Consider the following 14,488-nt stretch of genomic DNA (forward strand, 5'->3'; position numbering starts at 1 on the left):
TTATAATAACTTCTCTAATAATGCACAGAAAATATCTTTTTATACCCTTGACTGGCAAGAATGTATATACATATATATTGAGGTGGGAATTAATACCTTTTCAGCCCAAGAAATGGGACCAGCGAGAATGTCAAATAGAACATTAAAATGTTTTAAAACTACCACATAAGCTGAGTAAGGCTTAAATAATATTTGCATGGCAAAGAGTCCAAATAAAGGAGCAAGAACAACTAAGTAATAGAAAGAGATAATAGCCATGAAAGTGATTCTTGCAAAAAAAAAAAAAAAATCTGGGCAGAGAATTGCAAGAGTCTTTCTGATCTGTAAAAGGTGGAGTCAGAATGCTTTTTGCACACCATCGTTCTTAACATTTAAAAATAGGTACGTGAGGGCGCCTGGGTGGCTCAGTGGGTTAAGCTGCTGCCTTCGGCTCAGGTCATGATCTCAGGGTCCTGGGATCGAGGCCCGCATCGGGCTCTCTGCTCAGCGGGGAGCCTGCTTCCTCCTCTCTCTCTGCCTGCCTCTCTGCCTACTTGTGATCTCTCTCTGTCAAATAAATAAATAAAAGAAAAAAAAAAATCTTTAAAAAAATAGGTACGTGAGCGAATATTTCTCATGAGACTGAAGAGGCAACAGGTCTCACCTCATTAAAGACCACGTTTGCTGTGCTGTTGATTTTACCATTCAGATAGTGGTTACTGTTTGTAGGAATCTTTTCTCGGCTAGAAACCTTAAATGGATAGGAAGAAAAAAAAAAACCACACACACACACAAGAGGGGAAGATTGCTAATTAAAAGGGAAAGAAGCAGCAAAGCGAGATACAGCAGACCGTGGATACAAACATTTTCAGCGATGACTCAGGAGCACGTTTGGATAGATTACGTCAACCCTTCCCTCAATAGTTGAATATAATCATCCCTGTGAACTGATTGAAGTTTGAAAAAATAGCAACGAAGACTTCTTTCACATGCTTATAATCAGCTCTTGGAAATATTCCACTTCAGATAAAATGGTTACCAAGAGAACGTTGGTGTGATGCAGAAATATTTCAGATGAGTACATATGGATTAATTGCATTTAGGGCTGAACTTCCCCCAGAAACCACTTATTCCAGCCCCTAAAGGGGCAGCTACTTTGCTGGAGTGGACATCTAGTCCAGTGGTGCCTTTGTCCTCTTCACCACCACTGAGTCTAGCTCCAGATCCAGCCCGGCTTCCCAAAGCTCATGGTGTTTTTAGCCTCTGAGTTCCTCCCTCCCAAGTGAGCGGTCCTTGAATGAAGTTATTGTGATACAAATGAAGAGAAAAGAGTGAGCAGCCTCTTCCTACCTTCTAGGCTGTCCCTGGCCCAAACAGCCACCATTTTTCTTTGCTTTCCACAGACCAAAGCCTCCCACTTCAGTGCAGTCAGTGTGTGGTTCATAGTATAGGCACAAACAAAAGCAATACTGAGCTTTGATGTACTTTCTGTATTCTCTGGGGAAAAAGGTATTAGGGCGCCTAAGCCCCAGTGGTCTGAGGAGACAGGAGGAAACTGAAATCTTCAGAAAGCCCATTAACCAGGCCACTGGCCTGACCTGGCTTCCAGGCAAGAACAGCTTTATTCCCAGCTGTACCCATGGCAGGTAAAACTCTCAGACCTTGTTTCCAGAACACACACTCAGCACAGCAAAACCAAGCAACAGCCAACATTTAGGAGACGGGAAGAGAGTCACCATCAAGCTACACTCATGCCTTGCCAGATATTTCTCTGTGGGTGCTGGAGAGGGATATGCTCAATTCCTAGTTAGGAGGGGTAGCTTAAGAAGGGGGTAGGTCTAAGCAGGTGTGGAACAGAGCTAAAACCAGTGCTATACCCGAGGCCAAAAATAGAGTGAGGTATTAATGACATAGGATTTACAAGTTCTTAGGGTTCCCAGGGAATCAGAACCTAAGTCTGGTTGTCACGAAGGATATCTAGGACATGTTTACTTGGAGGAGAGGGAAACTGCAGAGATGATATATAAAGGAGGGAGACATGGGACTAAGAGCATCATCTGGGACCTTGGCTTTTGTGCCTGGGCCTGGATGTGTAATTCCAAGTTCTAGCAGATTTAAGCCAGCATAGAAGCACAGGAGGCCATTGAAACATGACTTAGAATTCTTTTCAAGCATTACTTAGAACCGAATCCATCGTTCTGAGTGCCAGTGCGTGACAAAGACTGGAGAAAAATGCAAAAGCTGCCCAAGGTCCTCCCTTGCAACGTGTGGTATGAAAAGGATAAATTCCGTACCACACCCATAGCTTCCTCTTCCTGTCCTAGCTTGAAGCAAGAGTCTGCATCAGGTCCCATGCTAGATTTCTTGCCCTTTCCCAAATTAAGACACTAGAGAAGAAGCTTGTTGTTGCCATGGTTACACAAAAGCTAGTGCATCAACACAGTTGCGTTCCTTTGAAAACATCCTCAACTGTGACCCTTCGGACTGGTTTGCAGACAAATCTATAGCACCTTAAAGACATTTATGGAGAAGAAAATGTTTGTGTGTTCTGCCTGGTAATGACGTGTTCCTTTGTTCGGTTTTGTGTTGGCAAAGAAAATAATTTCCTGGTTGTATACACAGCAATGGAAGGTTTCTCTTGCCATGAAATCTAAGTGTTGGTCCGGCGGAGCTCAGCACCTGCCCCTTCGGCCAGTGGCTGGTCTGTTGAGGGAAGTGCATTCTGCTCAGCCCAAATCTGCTTGTTCTTATGCACCCTTAAGACCATTAATGACATCATTGCCCTCCTTGCTCTGTCTTCTATCGGATCAAAATCATTTTTTGACCTATGAGAATTTCTCACTCCTTATGAATGCTAGGACAAGCAATTCTCATGCTAAAAAGTCAAAGGATAATCCATTCTGGTATCTTAAATTAAAGGGCTTATCAGGAAACATTTTCAGGGTTTATTTTCAAAAGGAAATAAATGCATCCTCTGTAATTTCATATACTTTATATAAATATACAGAATAACCTTCAGTTCACTCCATCCATATGCAAAAACAGTCATCTGTTAAAAAAAATATATTTTTTCTCTTCTGTTAAATTGAATTCAGTTGCTTTAGGTTTTTCCCCTTTTTCTCCTCAGGTCTTGCTGTCAGCTGTTACTATCAGCAATGATTAAACATAAGCAAGCATTGTGATTCATCAAGAACTGATAGACTCATCACTGATGTAAACATTCTTTAGTCCCAAGGTCAGATCAGGTGGGGAGGCAGGACAATTTCACACACAGATGTATGAACCTGAATTTATGTAAATCCATCTAGTGTCCTATCATTACTGAACCATACACACAGACGCACACGGACACACTCACATGCATCTAAACCGCCATTTTATGAAATATAGAGGCTTGGAAAGAAATTATTATTCAGTTAGGTATAAAAATGTTTGCCTTTCTAACTTCTTAGAACTTCAAAAAAAGGGACTCCGAAGGTAGTAGCTTACCCAAGTAATTCAGCCTGCTAGCTCACCGGCGGGCAGGACTCGTATGGAAATCTTCCAGCGAGAGCACCACTGTATTATATGCTGCCTCCAAATATGCATACAAAAAGCTTACAGCCCGACGAGATACATAGGAAAATATTTTCTCTTCAACAGAGAACAGAAGAGAGCTGGCCTTGGGACCGTATATATTGCAAAGCTCAAACCTGTATGAATCTGCGTAAGGAAACCAAGACAGTTTAAAATCCTTCCCTGGGACGTCCTTCACCCTTCCATCTCTCAGACCCCCAATCGGAGAGACACAGAGTTGGTGTACTTTTCAGTAGGCATCCTTTTGAAACTCCTTCCTTCCTTAATTTCTGAGACTCACTGAGCACCCGAATTCGCCTCTTACTCTTTCTTCTCCTCCTAAGGTATATTATATATACGCTCTGGGTACTAGGTTCCTATTGCTGGTGTAGACATGTACTGCAGACTTGGTTTAAAACAAGAGACATTTACTATCTACTCCCTTACAGCCAAAAACCCCAAATCAGTTTTCACTGGGCTGAATTCGAGGTATGGGCAGAGCTGGTTCTATCTGGAGGCTCTGGAGATCCAATCTGTTTTTTGATTCTTCCGTGTTCTAGAGGCCACCAGCCTTGCCAGGCCCCTGTGGCGGCAATCACTCCATTCTTGGCTTTCCTTGTCAGGTAGCTTCCCTTCTTCTGTAGGCAAATCTCCTTCTGCTACTCTCTTACAAGGGCACTTGGGCTGTCATTTAGTGCCCAATAGGATAATCTCCCCTCCACAGGAGCCTGAACTGAATCCCATCTACAGATATAGATTGCTGAGAAGGTGACCTTCATGAATTCCAAGGACTAGGGTGTGGTTATCTTTGGATGCACAGCTCACCCCACCACAACCTGCTCTCTCAGGTCTTTTGTTTTTATTCTTTTGTGGTAATACTGTAACAGAACTCCAACTGGTCTTAAGAGTTAACTTGCTTCAAGCCTGCCACCGGAACTCCTGGTTTGCTGACCTAACTCCCTTGGTCTATAACAGAACTAACTTACTTTCCTTAAGATTTGCAGACCACTGGCCTTGGGGAGTGAAGGACCAAACCCTCCCAGAAGATAAGGCCTGACCACATTCAAAAACAACCCTTCCCTGATGCCAGCAAGTCTGGTAAGTTTCCTGTGGACAACTAACTGCCTGAGCGCCAGCTTCTCCTGCATTTAGCCCCTGTCTTTTCCCTCTCTTAGCCCTCTCCAACTTTCCAGCTTCACCTGGATGGGGAATATGGTCTTTGAAATGTTAGTCCACCATCTTCCCAGGTTGCCGGCTGCCTCAATAAAGCAACTTCCCTTTCCCACCCTTACTTGTCTCCCAAGTACTGATTTCTGAGTAGCAGTACCTGGGTTCAGAACTGGCTCTCTGTCCAGTAACAATATCTCGACCCCATTGCCTTCTTTATTGGAGAGACAGTATTCTAAATCTCGGGTGGAAATCTTAGATTTAACATCCAAGCTTGACTTTCCAAGTAGCTGTTGCCCATTTCCACTCAGATGGTATGCTCAAAGCAAACTGAAAATGCCTGAAATTTAACTCAAAGACTCCTGTCTCTCTTCAGAGACATAACTAAGTATCTCTCATTCTCACAATTACCCATATTTGAACCTGCAATAACACTGACCGAGACCTTTCCCTTCTACCCATAACATCCCTCCCTTGTCTAGGAAGTCTTCCTTTGATTTTTTTTTTTTAAATGCTCTCCTTTTTGTCTTTCTAAAACTTGCCACAGCAGACATTACATTATTTTATTGAACTTCCCTGCTCTCTTTTTCCCCCTATCCCAGTTTAATCATGTATTTTGCTTCTCGTATAGTCATTCTTCCAAACTATTTTGGTTGCTGTCATTCTCTTCCTCAGCACATTCAATGGGTTTCCCATTGACCTGAGTCTGTGCTGCTACACCTTCATCAAGCTAAAGCAGCCCCAGCTTTTTTCAGACGCACACCATTTTCTCCTAGATGATAATCTCTACGTATTAGAACCAAGCCTCCTCATTTCCCCTTTTGTGGATTTACTGATATGATTCTTTCACCTTGAGATGCCTCCTCGTCCAGGATGCCTTCCCTGATCACTCAAATCAGCTACCTCTTTCCTTAAAGTCAAGATTATTTTATGACAGACTCTCCTGTCTCTGTGTAGAAGACTGTCAGGTATTCAGAACAAACTCGTTAAATAGATTAATCAACTTTTGCAGACAGGAAGGAAACAAGTAAGGTGTGATTCGTAAAACCTTTTACTGTTTCAAAATTTTGCAGTGTGCGTCTTTCTGAAGAAGCCAGATGTCGTTTTCTCACAGGAATACTGAAAAATTCTCCCACGTGACTTTTTAAAATTTTATTTTAATTTTCTTGAGCATCAGTTTCCCCACTTCCCTTGGTCCTGCATTTCACAAGCAGGACAGAAACTTTAAAAAAAATGGAAGTTCTGCCTTTTTTTTCTTTTGCACATCATTTGAGTTTGATGGATACCAAGAGACATATATCAGATCCTGAACAGGATCCCATTGAGAGTTCCCACGCCACTTCAGTCACTTAGTCATGATCTATGCTCTCAACAGTTGAAGATAATGACTTCAGGAACAATCTTTCACGGGTTTCATATTAAATGAGACGAAAGTGCAGGCACGGCATTAAAGCACCTTGTTATTTGCAGAGTACTTAGAGTAACCTTAAATATGGAGATGATCAAATTTCATGACCTTTAGTTTTAATTCTTCCATCAAATCTTCTTGTGCAATTCCTCTTTTTAATAAAGATGTGTGTGTGTGTGCGTGTGTGTGTGTGTATATGTGTGTTTCTGCCTAAATCAACCTAGACACTTAATACAACATTAACACTTTAGAGTTAAATATGGAAGCCAGGAAATGACAATATAAATGTGCTTATTTTTATTGTAAGCTTATCTAGATTGCCTTCGTGACTGTATACTTTTAAGAGATTGTTATTTTTAAAGTGTGCTAGGGGCGCCTTATAATGTTAAGAGCCTCCACCTTTGATTTCTTTTCTACTGATTTGCATCTTTCAATTCATAATAAAATGCAGAGCTCATTAAGTTCTATTTTTGACAAGATGTTTTCATTTTAACATGAGTCACTAATAGAAAACTCTCCTGTGACAACAATGGAAAAACTTCCTCCAGGGTATAGAAGAGTCCCCAAAAAACGGTGAAAGCATTTGAAAAGAATAGAGACTCAGGGAGGGAGTATGTGCCTATTTGCCCAGAAAGAGCCACATATCCCTTTTAAAATCTACCAACACAAAACAAATGAGCATGTATTATATCAGCTGAACTAGTACTGTAGGTCTGCTTAGAATCAACAAGAGAAAGTAGTGCGCGAGGCACCTGAGGAAAGTAGTATTACTCGATCCCCATTCCCAGTGAAAACCTGGAAATGTGACCTTCCCTAGGAAAATACTGGAATGAGTTACATCTTGGGTTTGATGACCTTTCTGACTAAATCTACCTGTTCTATAGAATGCACATACAGCTTGCTCTAAGTGGACCCTAAGATAGCACTCCAGTTCGTACAAAGTATGAATTCATAGGCAGAACGAGAATGAAATAGAGGGAGAGAGAACAGTAAACCTGAGGTGACCTAAATAATAAATATATTTTTTTAATCCTTCTAAAGTGGAAACTAGTTTGGCTGCCTTCTTGACTTTTAAATAAGATCCAAGCAAAGTCTCAAAGGTCAAATATCTCGTGTTTTGTGTGTGTGTGTGTAATGTGGCTCATTGTTTCCCCTCTCCATTTTGTGCTGCTATCAGAGATAACCTGATATATGTGTTATTACCAGGCTTTCTCTAAGTAAATTAATTTTGGGAGAGCATAGGCTGTGTGTACTAGCTCATGAAGCCCCTGGTCGTTCTGAGAGAGCCATTGCAGTATGCACTCCGTTATATATGGACCTTAACAAACGCCATTATTAATTCCCTTCAGATGTGTGCTTGTGATTTTTTTTCATACTTATTTGTATATTTTTCTCAGTGTTCTTATGTCCTTTTCATATTTGTTTTCTTGTTTTGCTATTAAAAATGTAAGTTCCCTGAAGGAAATCATTGTATCCTGCATGCTTTAGCTATTTTGGGCTTTATCAATAAAGGGTAGAACAAATATACCGTTTGCATGCAATGAATGTTATTGACTGACTGGCAAGCATTTATTTCATGAATAAAAATGTCACATTCAGAAACAGAGTTGGAAAGACACTGAAGATTACTCCTGAAACTTGGCAACTCCTCCAAGCGAGTACAGTCATGTCTGTAGGACTGGAGGTACACAGCTAATAAACTGCCCAACTCCTGTGCGATTTAAAGATCTTCTGAAGACTGGTTCTCTTTGGGTCACCACACTTGCCAGTTTGGACTTTTGAAACCTACTAATATGGGCTGACATAACAAATTAGCAACAAGAAAAGTTCACGGAAGGACAAGTGTGAGAAAGTGTGCCAAATATATTAGCATTCGGTTTGCAACCTTGTCTCCAGTTTGTGTGAAGTTGATGGTTTGAGGTTACGCTTTCATTAAAAATTGACAACATTTTAAATGCTAATCAAAACTGCTTGTCCTTTCTACTTCTATTTATCTTGGAAGGAGAAAAAAAGAGAGAGAGAGAAAGGGGGGGGAAAAAAAAACCAACACGGCTTGCTTTGAACTGCAACAAATATTCTCTCTTCATTGCCCCCAGACCCCTTTGCCTCCTCCTGTGCAGGACAGATAAGAGCTATGCAGACTGAGCGTCCGGACCTCTGCCTGAAGTGTGAAGGCACCACAACATTGAGTTAGAGATGTGTGTTCCGGAGAAGAGAGACTGCGTGTGTGTGTGTGTGTGTGTGTGTGTGTGTGTACACATGTATGCACACATGCACAGGGCTGGCTTCTCACATGAGTCTTTTTGATGAATGTTAGGAAAGAATGGTGGCATTTAGAATTGGTTCTGTAGTGCGTGAAAGGGAAAATAAGTATATTTTCAGAAGAGGACGGTGTGCTAGATGAGGAAAAAAATAAGAACTTATAAAATTAAAAAGGAAAAGAAATCTGTGGATGGCAAAACATGATCAGTGAGGAGACATTGGAGATAGTATATACTTCATTTCAGACCGTTCTTAGGAAGGGCTAAAGGGAATGAAGAAAAGTGTTTGGCTCAAATTCCATTTTTCCTCCCCAGCTTTACCAAGATAGAATTGACATATAACACTGTGTTAGTTTAAAGTGTACAATGTGTTGATTTCCTGCATTTATATATTTGCAAAATGATTACCACCATAGTCTTAACTAACACCTCTGTCTCATCACATAATTAGCATTTCCTTTTCTTATGGTGAGAACATTTAAGACCTATTATCTTAGCAACGTTCAAATATATGAATCAGTGTTATTAGTAATCACCATGCTGCACTTCTTACTCTTGTAATAAGCTGTGTATACCTGTTGACCAATATCTCTCCATTCCCCCCACACCCCAGCCCCTGGTAACCATCATTCTACTCTCTGGTTCTCCAGGTTCAGTCTTTTTTGGGACTCCACATATAGCTGATATCATGCAGTATTTGTTTTTCTCTAGCTGACTTTTTTGACTTAGCATAATGCCTTTAGTGCTCAACCAAGTTGTTGCAAGTGGCAAGATTTTCTTTTTCCCATGGCTAATGATATTGCACATACCACATTTTCTTCATCCATTCTCCTGTTGGCTGACACTTAGGTCACTTTATCTTTGCCATTGAGAGTAATGCTATAGAGAACATGGGGGTACAGATACAAGTTGGGTGTGCACAGAGACCTATTTTCAAGTGTTCAATATGGAATTACTTTTTCCCACTCACTGTTTTCTGGATTTTCAGGAGGAGGGTAAAAACAGAATTCAAAGAGGAAAACACTTCCGGGCTTAGTATTTTCCTAAAATTAGCCTATATTTATAAACAAAAATTACTCAGTTTTTTTTTTTTTTTTTTTGTCAAATCAACTTAGAAAACTATTTCTTACTAAATTAAAGACTCGTTGGATCAGAGCTGAATTGTGTTTGTGTGTCCACACGTGTCTGTGTGTACATGTACGCATTTGTTTGTGTTTATATGTCAATAGACCTTAGTAACTTATAATTAAGGGAATTAAGCCTGGAATAGTTCTCCTCAATGCAGATCTATGGTCTAAATTCGTGCTTCATTTAAGAAATGGGACCCTATTTGCATTCTGAACAACGGAACTCCGTGTTGGGTGGGACTCTCCTGCAAATGTCAGACGTATTTAGCTGAGGTGGGAATACGTCAACCTGGAAAGATTTTATCATTGTTCTTCTTCTTCTTCCCCACTTGCTCCCTCTCCCCTTCTCCTTCCTCCTCCTCCTCCTTCTTCTTCCTTCTCTGCTTTGTCTTCCTCTTTGTCTTCAACGTCCTCTTCTTCATTTCCTTTATCTTCGTCATCATCACATGCTACCTTGAGATTAGCATGCTTCACCTCATTTCTTCATTCTAACAACTCTAAAACGTAAGTGCCGTTATTATCTCTATGGCACAATGCAAACTGGGACTTTGAAGGTTAAGTCATCTCTCCATAAGGGCTGTGCTAGAACTTAAAACCAGGTATGGATGAAAATAAGGCAGAAGTTCCCAACCATTGAACTAAACCTGAACATTCCTTAGTAACCCATTACTGATCTTTATTCAGAAAAGAATCTTTGTCTCTGTATCTATTTATATTTTTAATGAATAGCAAGCAGTAGTTGGGATAATGAGTTCCGTAAGTTTATCCCCCACTGTGTTAAAAAATAGTTCTTTCCATTTATCCTAAATCCTCCTTTTTCAAGCTTCAAAGGGGGCCCTTTGTTCTGGAATTTGATGAATAAGTCTATCTCAATCCTCTCCCTATTCTTTTCAATTTTATAGACTTGTAGACTTTGAGTCTATTCAGCTTTGATTTTTACAGACTGAAAAACCTGATTATACGATGCCCTCAAAGAAAATATTTTCCTTCATTTGGTCGCTTTCATTGCTATATTCTCCAAACTTTCTGTATCTTTGAAACAAAAGGCATTAAATATAACACAACCAAGCAAAACATGGCTAATTCCTGAAGTGGAGCCTGGCCAAGTGGACTGGGCTGAGCTTCGACTCACTTTTCCAGTGACACAATATCATAGCTGACCTCAATTCATGACTGCGTAGGTAGAAGGATTTTAAGTGACAGGGAATTATCCAGTGAGCCTCTCTTCCCCACCCTGTTCTCCCCCCGCCCCGCCCCGATTCTGAAATCTTGTTTGTAAGTTGTTGATCTATTTCAAATAGTTCTATTGCAAATGAACCATGAGACGGGCCATGTATCACCGCTTTGTTTTGTTTTTATCAGTAAAACCTCAACACGATTTTGGATTCCTGGAACTGGAACCCTGAGTTGTATTGAAGTATGGAGAGGGGACAATACAGTAGGAGATCTTGGGCCTGCCTGGGAAATTGGATGGGAGAAAAAACTCCCCTGTCCCTTCTAGAAATAAGACGGTGGCATAAAGCTATTAAATTTGACAGGCAGTGGAAGGTTTGCCAGGAGCAGGGTAAAAGTCAGTAAAGGTAAAGGTAGAGGTAAGGGTAAAGTCAGAGTCTACACAAGACTTACATTGTCTTTCCCTCCAAGGCAGCTGAAGGTGCAAATATTCCTTCTAGATTTGCTCCCATGTTTGTATGCTGCTGTCCACTGTGCTAGGCTTAAAATCGTCCATGCTTGAGTTTTCTTAGCTCAAAGACCATCTGATACCTGGATTTGTATGAGGAAAACATCTTGGAAAAATTACTGGGTGGTGCTTTGCATCAATAAATGCAATTTATATGCTAAATAATCACCTCAAATAGATAAAGTCTCCTTCCACTTTCTCAATTCTATTATAATGTTTAAATTTCAGAACCCCAAATATAGTGAAATATACTTTTTAGTGTTTGTAAGGAGGGCTTAGAAACATTACATGGATTCTTTCCCTAACATTATAATTGCAACAACAAGCTTGTGCTGTTATAATCACCTTTTACCCTTCTCAATGACATAGTGTGTGCTATCATTTCATTAATATAATTTTATAGATAGACAAACTCGGGATACTGAGAGGTGAATCCATTTCCCAAGGTCACACTGTCAGTGGTGGGAGTAGAGCTAAGCAAAGACAACTAATTCTTAATTCAAAGAATACTATTTAAGCTGATGAGATATTCCTGTGATCGATAAAATGGGGGCTCAGGCTAAATGTGGACAACCAGAGTGTCATGCCAAGATAGAAGTGAGAGACACAGCGGCGGAAATATCCTGCTGCTTATGAAAATAATGGAGGGCAACATCAGCATATTCTGTAACTGGAAACTGTTCAATTAAGTATTCATTTCATTTCACAGTCATTTTTGAAAAATAAATCTGTATTTCTTTATACCTTTAAGCTCAGTAGTTTTATGCATTAGGTTGACGTGCATAACAAAATGTGGACTATTTTTTAAATTGCCAGATAAGAGCTAGTATGTCGTTACTATTTATATATTGAAGTTGTAACAATCATGTGCTTTTAATTCATTTCACCTTCAAAGATCCGAATGTTTCCAGTTTGTAATATATTGCAGGATGTATTAGGTACACTGAGTCTGTCTGATTCACAGCTTTCTAATCGGCTATTTAGAGTTTAGACCAAGCAGAAAATCAATGTATTCAAAATGTAGTAGCTCTCTTGTTAACTCTAGTCATTTGCTTAAAGAGTAATGTCAAGCTGATAATTGAAATATGGCTTAAACCGTGCATTTTAATTCAAAAGAAAAAAATGTTTGAAATATTACTCATTTGATCTTTTCCTACTCCAACCCCAAAGGGCATATTTTGCTTGCCTAGCCGCACAGTTGCACTCAGGAATAGCTAGTCCTTACACAAATGTTGCTGATGTTCAGGGTCGGACATTAGCCCAGTTCTGGGAGGATCTGGCTGGACATCTTTGGGGCTTCTAGAAAGACCAGTGATTTGCCTCTCTGGAAACTCTGGTTTATGTTCTGCTGGTGGGTGGCCAAGTCCCCATACTGACTTTTTTTTTTTTTTTAAGATTTTATTTATTTATTTGACAAAGAGAGATCACAAGTAGGCAGAGAGGCAGGCAGAGAGAGAGAGAGAGAAAAGCAGGCTCTCCGCTGAGCGGAGATGTGGGACTCAATCCCAGGACCCTGGGATCATATGGGACTCAATCCCAGAACCCTGGGATCATGACCTGAGCCAAAGGCAGCGGCTTAACCCACTGAGCCACCCAGGTGCCCCCCATACTGACTTTTTATAGAGGTGGGTTCCACCCTTTCCAAGGATGATTTAATTTTCTTGCTGGATTAAGGAGCGCGGGTCATTGGCTGTTGGTTGGTATCCGCAGTCTTGCGTTTGAATTTGAACACTCACTCCACATTTAGAGACTTGACATGATCTTTGAAGGGCAATCTATGTGCAGAAATAGAGATAATGCAACGCGTGTTAGCTAAACAGCCAATCCTGTATCAGATAGTCAGTTGAACTTTGCCAGCACCAATCATCATTCTTCCAAAACAACTTACCTAAATAACCTTGTAGAAGCTTACACTCTCTGCTTGTGATTTCCAGTATAGTTTTGATTTTGATGATTTTGGTTGACTTTTGATTTGTTTGATTACAATCTCTAAGGCCCCAAATAAATGGTTGCTTTATAGCCTCATCTTCTTGATCGACAATGCCCAGGGTTGTTTTATAAAGAAATGATCCAAAAATAACATGACAAAGTGCAGGTGAGAGCTGATCTTTGGGATCTCTTCCAATCTTTAGACTAGGGTAGGTGGTGCCTGTCTTCTGTCTTCTCCTTCTGCCTTGTGCTTGTTCTGAATCTGTCCTCTATCATCTTTTACTAAAAATTTTGGTGCCCAGTGTAGTGTCTTATACACAACAGGTACACAAGAAGTGCTCATTGCCCTCATGATGGGAATAGAGGAGGTGGAAAAGCAGATGTACTGATCGCCAGACAATGAATAAAGTCCTGGAGAGACTGAGCTGCATCACAGTTTATTTTTAGATAAGCCACTGCTCCTAGTCTAGTAGACATGCAAGCAAAATTGCTTATTGCTAGACTCTGTTCAGATTTGCATTAATTCTTTCAAATGTTGAATTTCAGCTATCTCTATAATCCAATAGGAAAGCACTTAATGTGTTGATCTTTCAAAAATATATATTGGGGCTAAGAAGTAAAGGGGGGAAAATGCATCCTGTTGAATTTGCAGGAAGCCAAAGATGACAGAACATAAGTATCACATATGAGTTATGATTAAAATTTGTTGAAGTTAAAATTTCCATTCCTGTTCAGTGGGCCATTAGATCTGCACTCTGTACAAAGTATAAGATGAAAACTAAACCACCCTCCTGGTCCTCTCTCAGCTTTAAGTATGTCCTTTCTAAAACCTACTTTTCTTTTAGGAGAGAGAAAGGACATACCAAAGAAAGAATGTGAACCAATCAAGAAAAGAGCTTTCTTCAGAGGCCTAGTTTATGGTAATTCTCAACAGGAGGTGATTTTGCCTCCTGGAGATATTTGGCAATATCTGGGCATATCACTGATTGTTAAACTTGGGGAATGGTCATGCTGTTGACATCTAGTGCACAGAGGACAGGGTTGCTCTTAAAATCCTAGAATGTGCAGAACAGCTCTGTTCAACACAAAATCATCCAGCATAAAATGTCAATTGTGCTGAGTTAGGAAATCCTGGATTCTCAACTATGAATGCATTTTATGTAATGAGGAAGCAAGTAAGAACCTTTCTAGATAATTTAAGTCACTACATTACTTTTTCTGGAATAAAAAACACATACAAGTAAGTTAATTAGGGGACTCTTGGCTTATGGTACCTGGATGCATGTCCTATTTTGATGTTCATTTCTTTTTGACTCTGAAAATGAAGACACTAAAGTGAAATAGGAAAAAAAAAGAGGGATAAAAGATCATAGGAAAGAAG

This window comes from Mustela nigripes, chromosome 8, assembly GCF_022355385.1.
Source record: "Mustela nigripes isolate SB6536 chromosome 8, MUSNIG.SB6536, whole genome shotgun sequence".
NCBI classification, from domain to species: Eukaryota; Metazoa; Chordata; class Mammalia; order Carnivora; family Mustelidae; genus Mustela; species Mustela nigripes.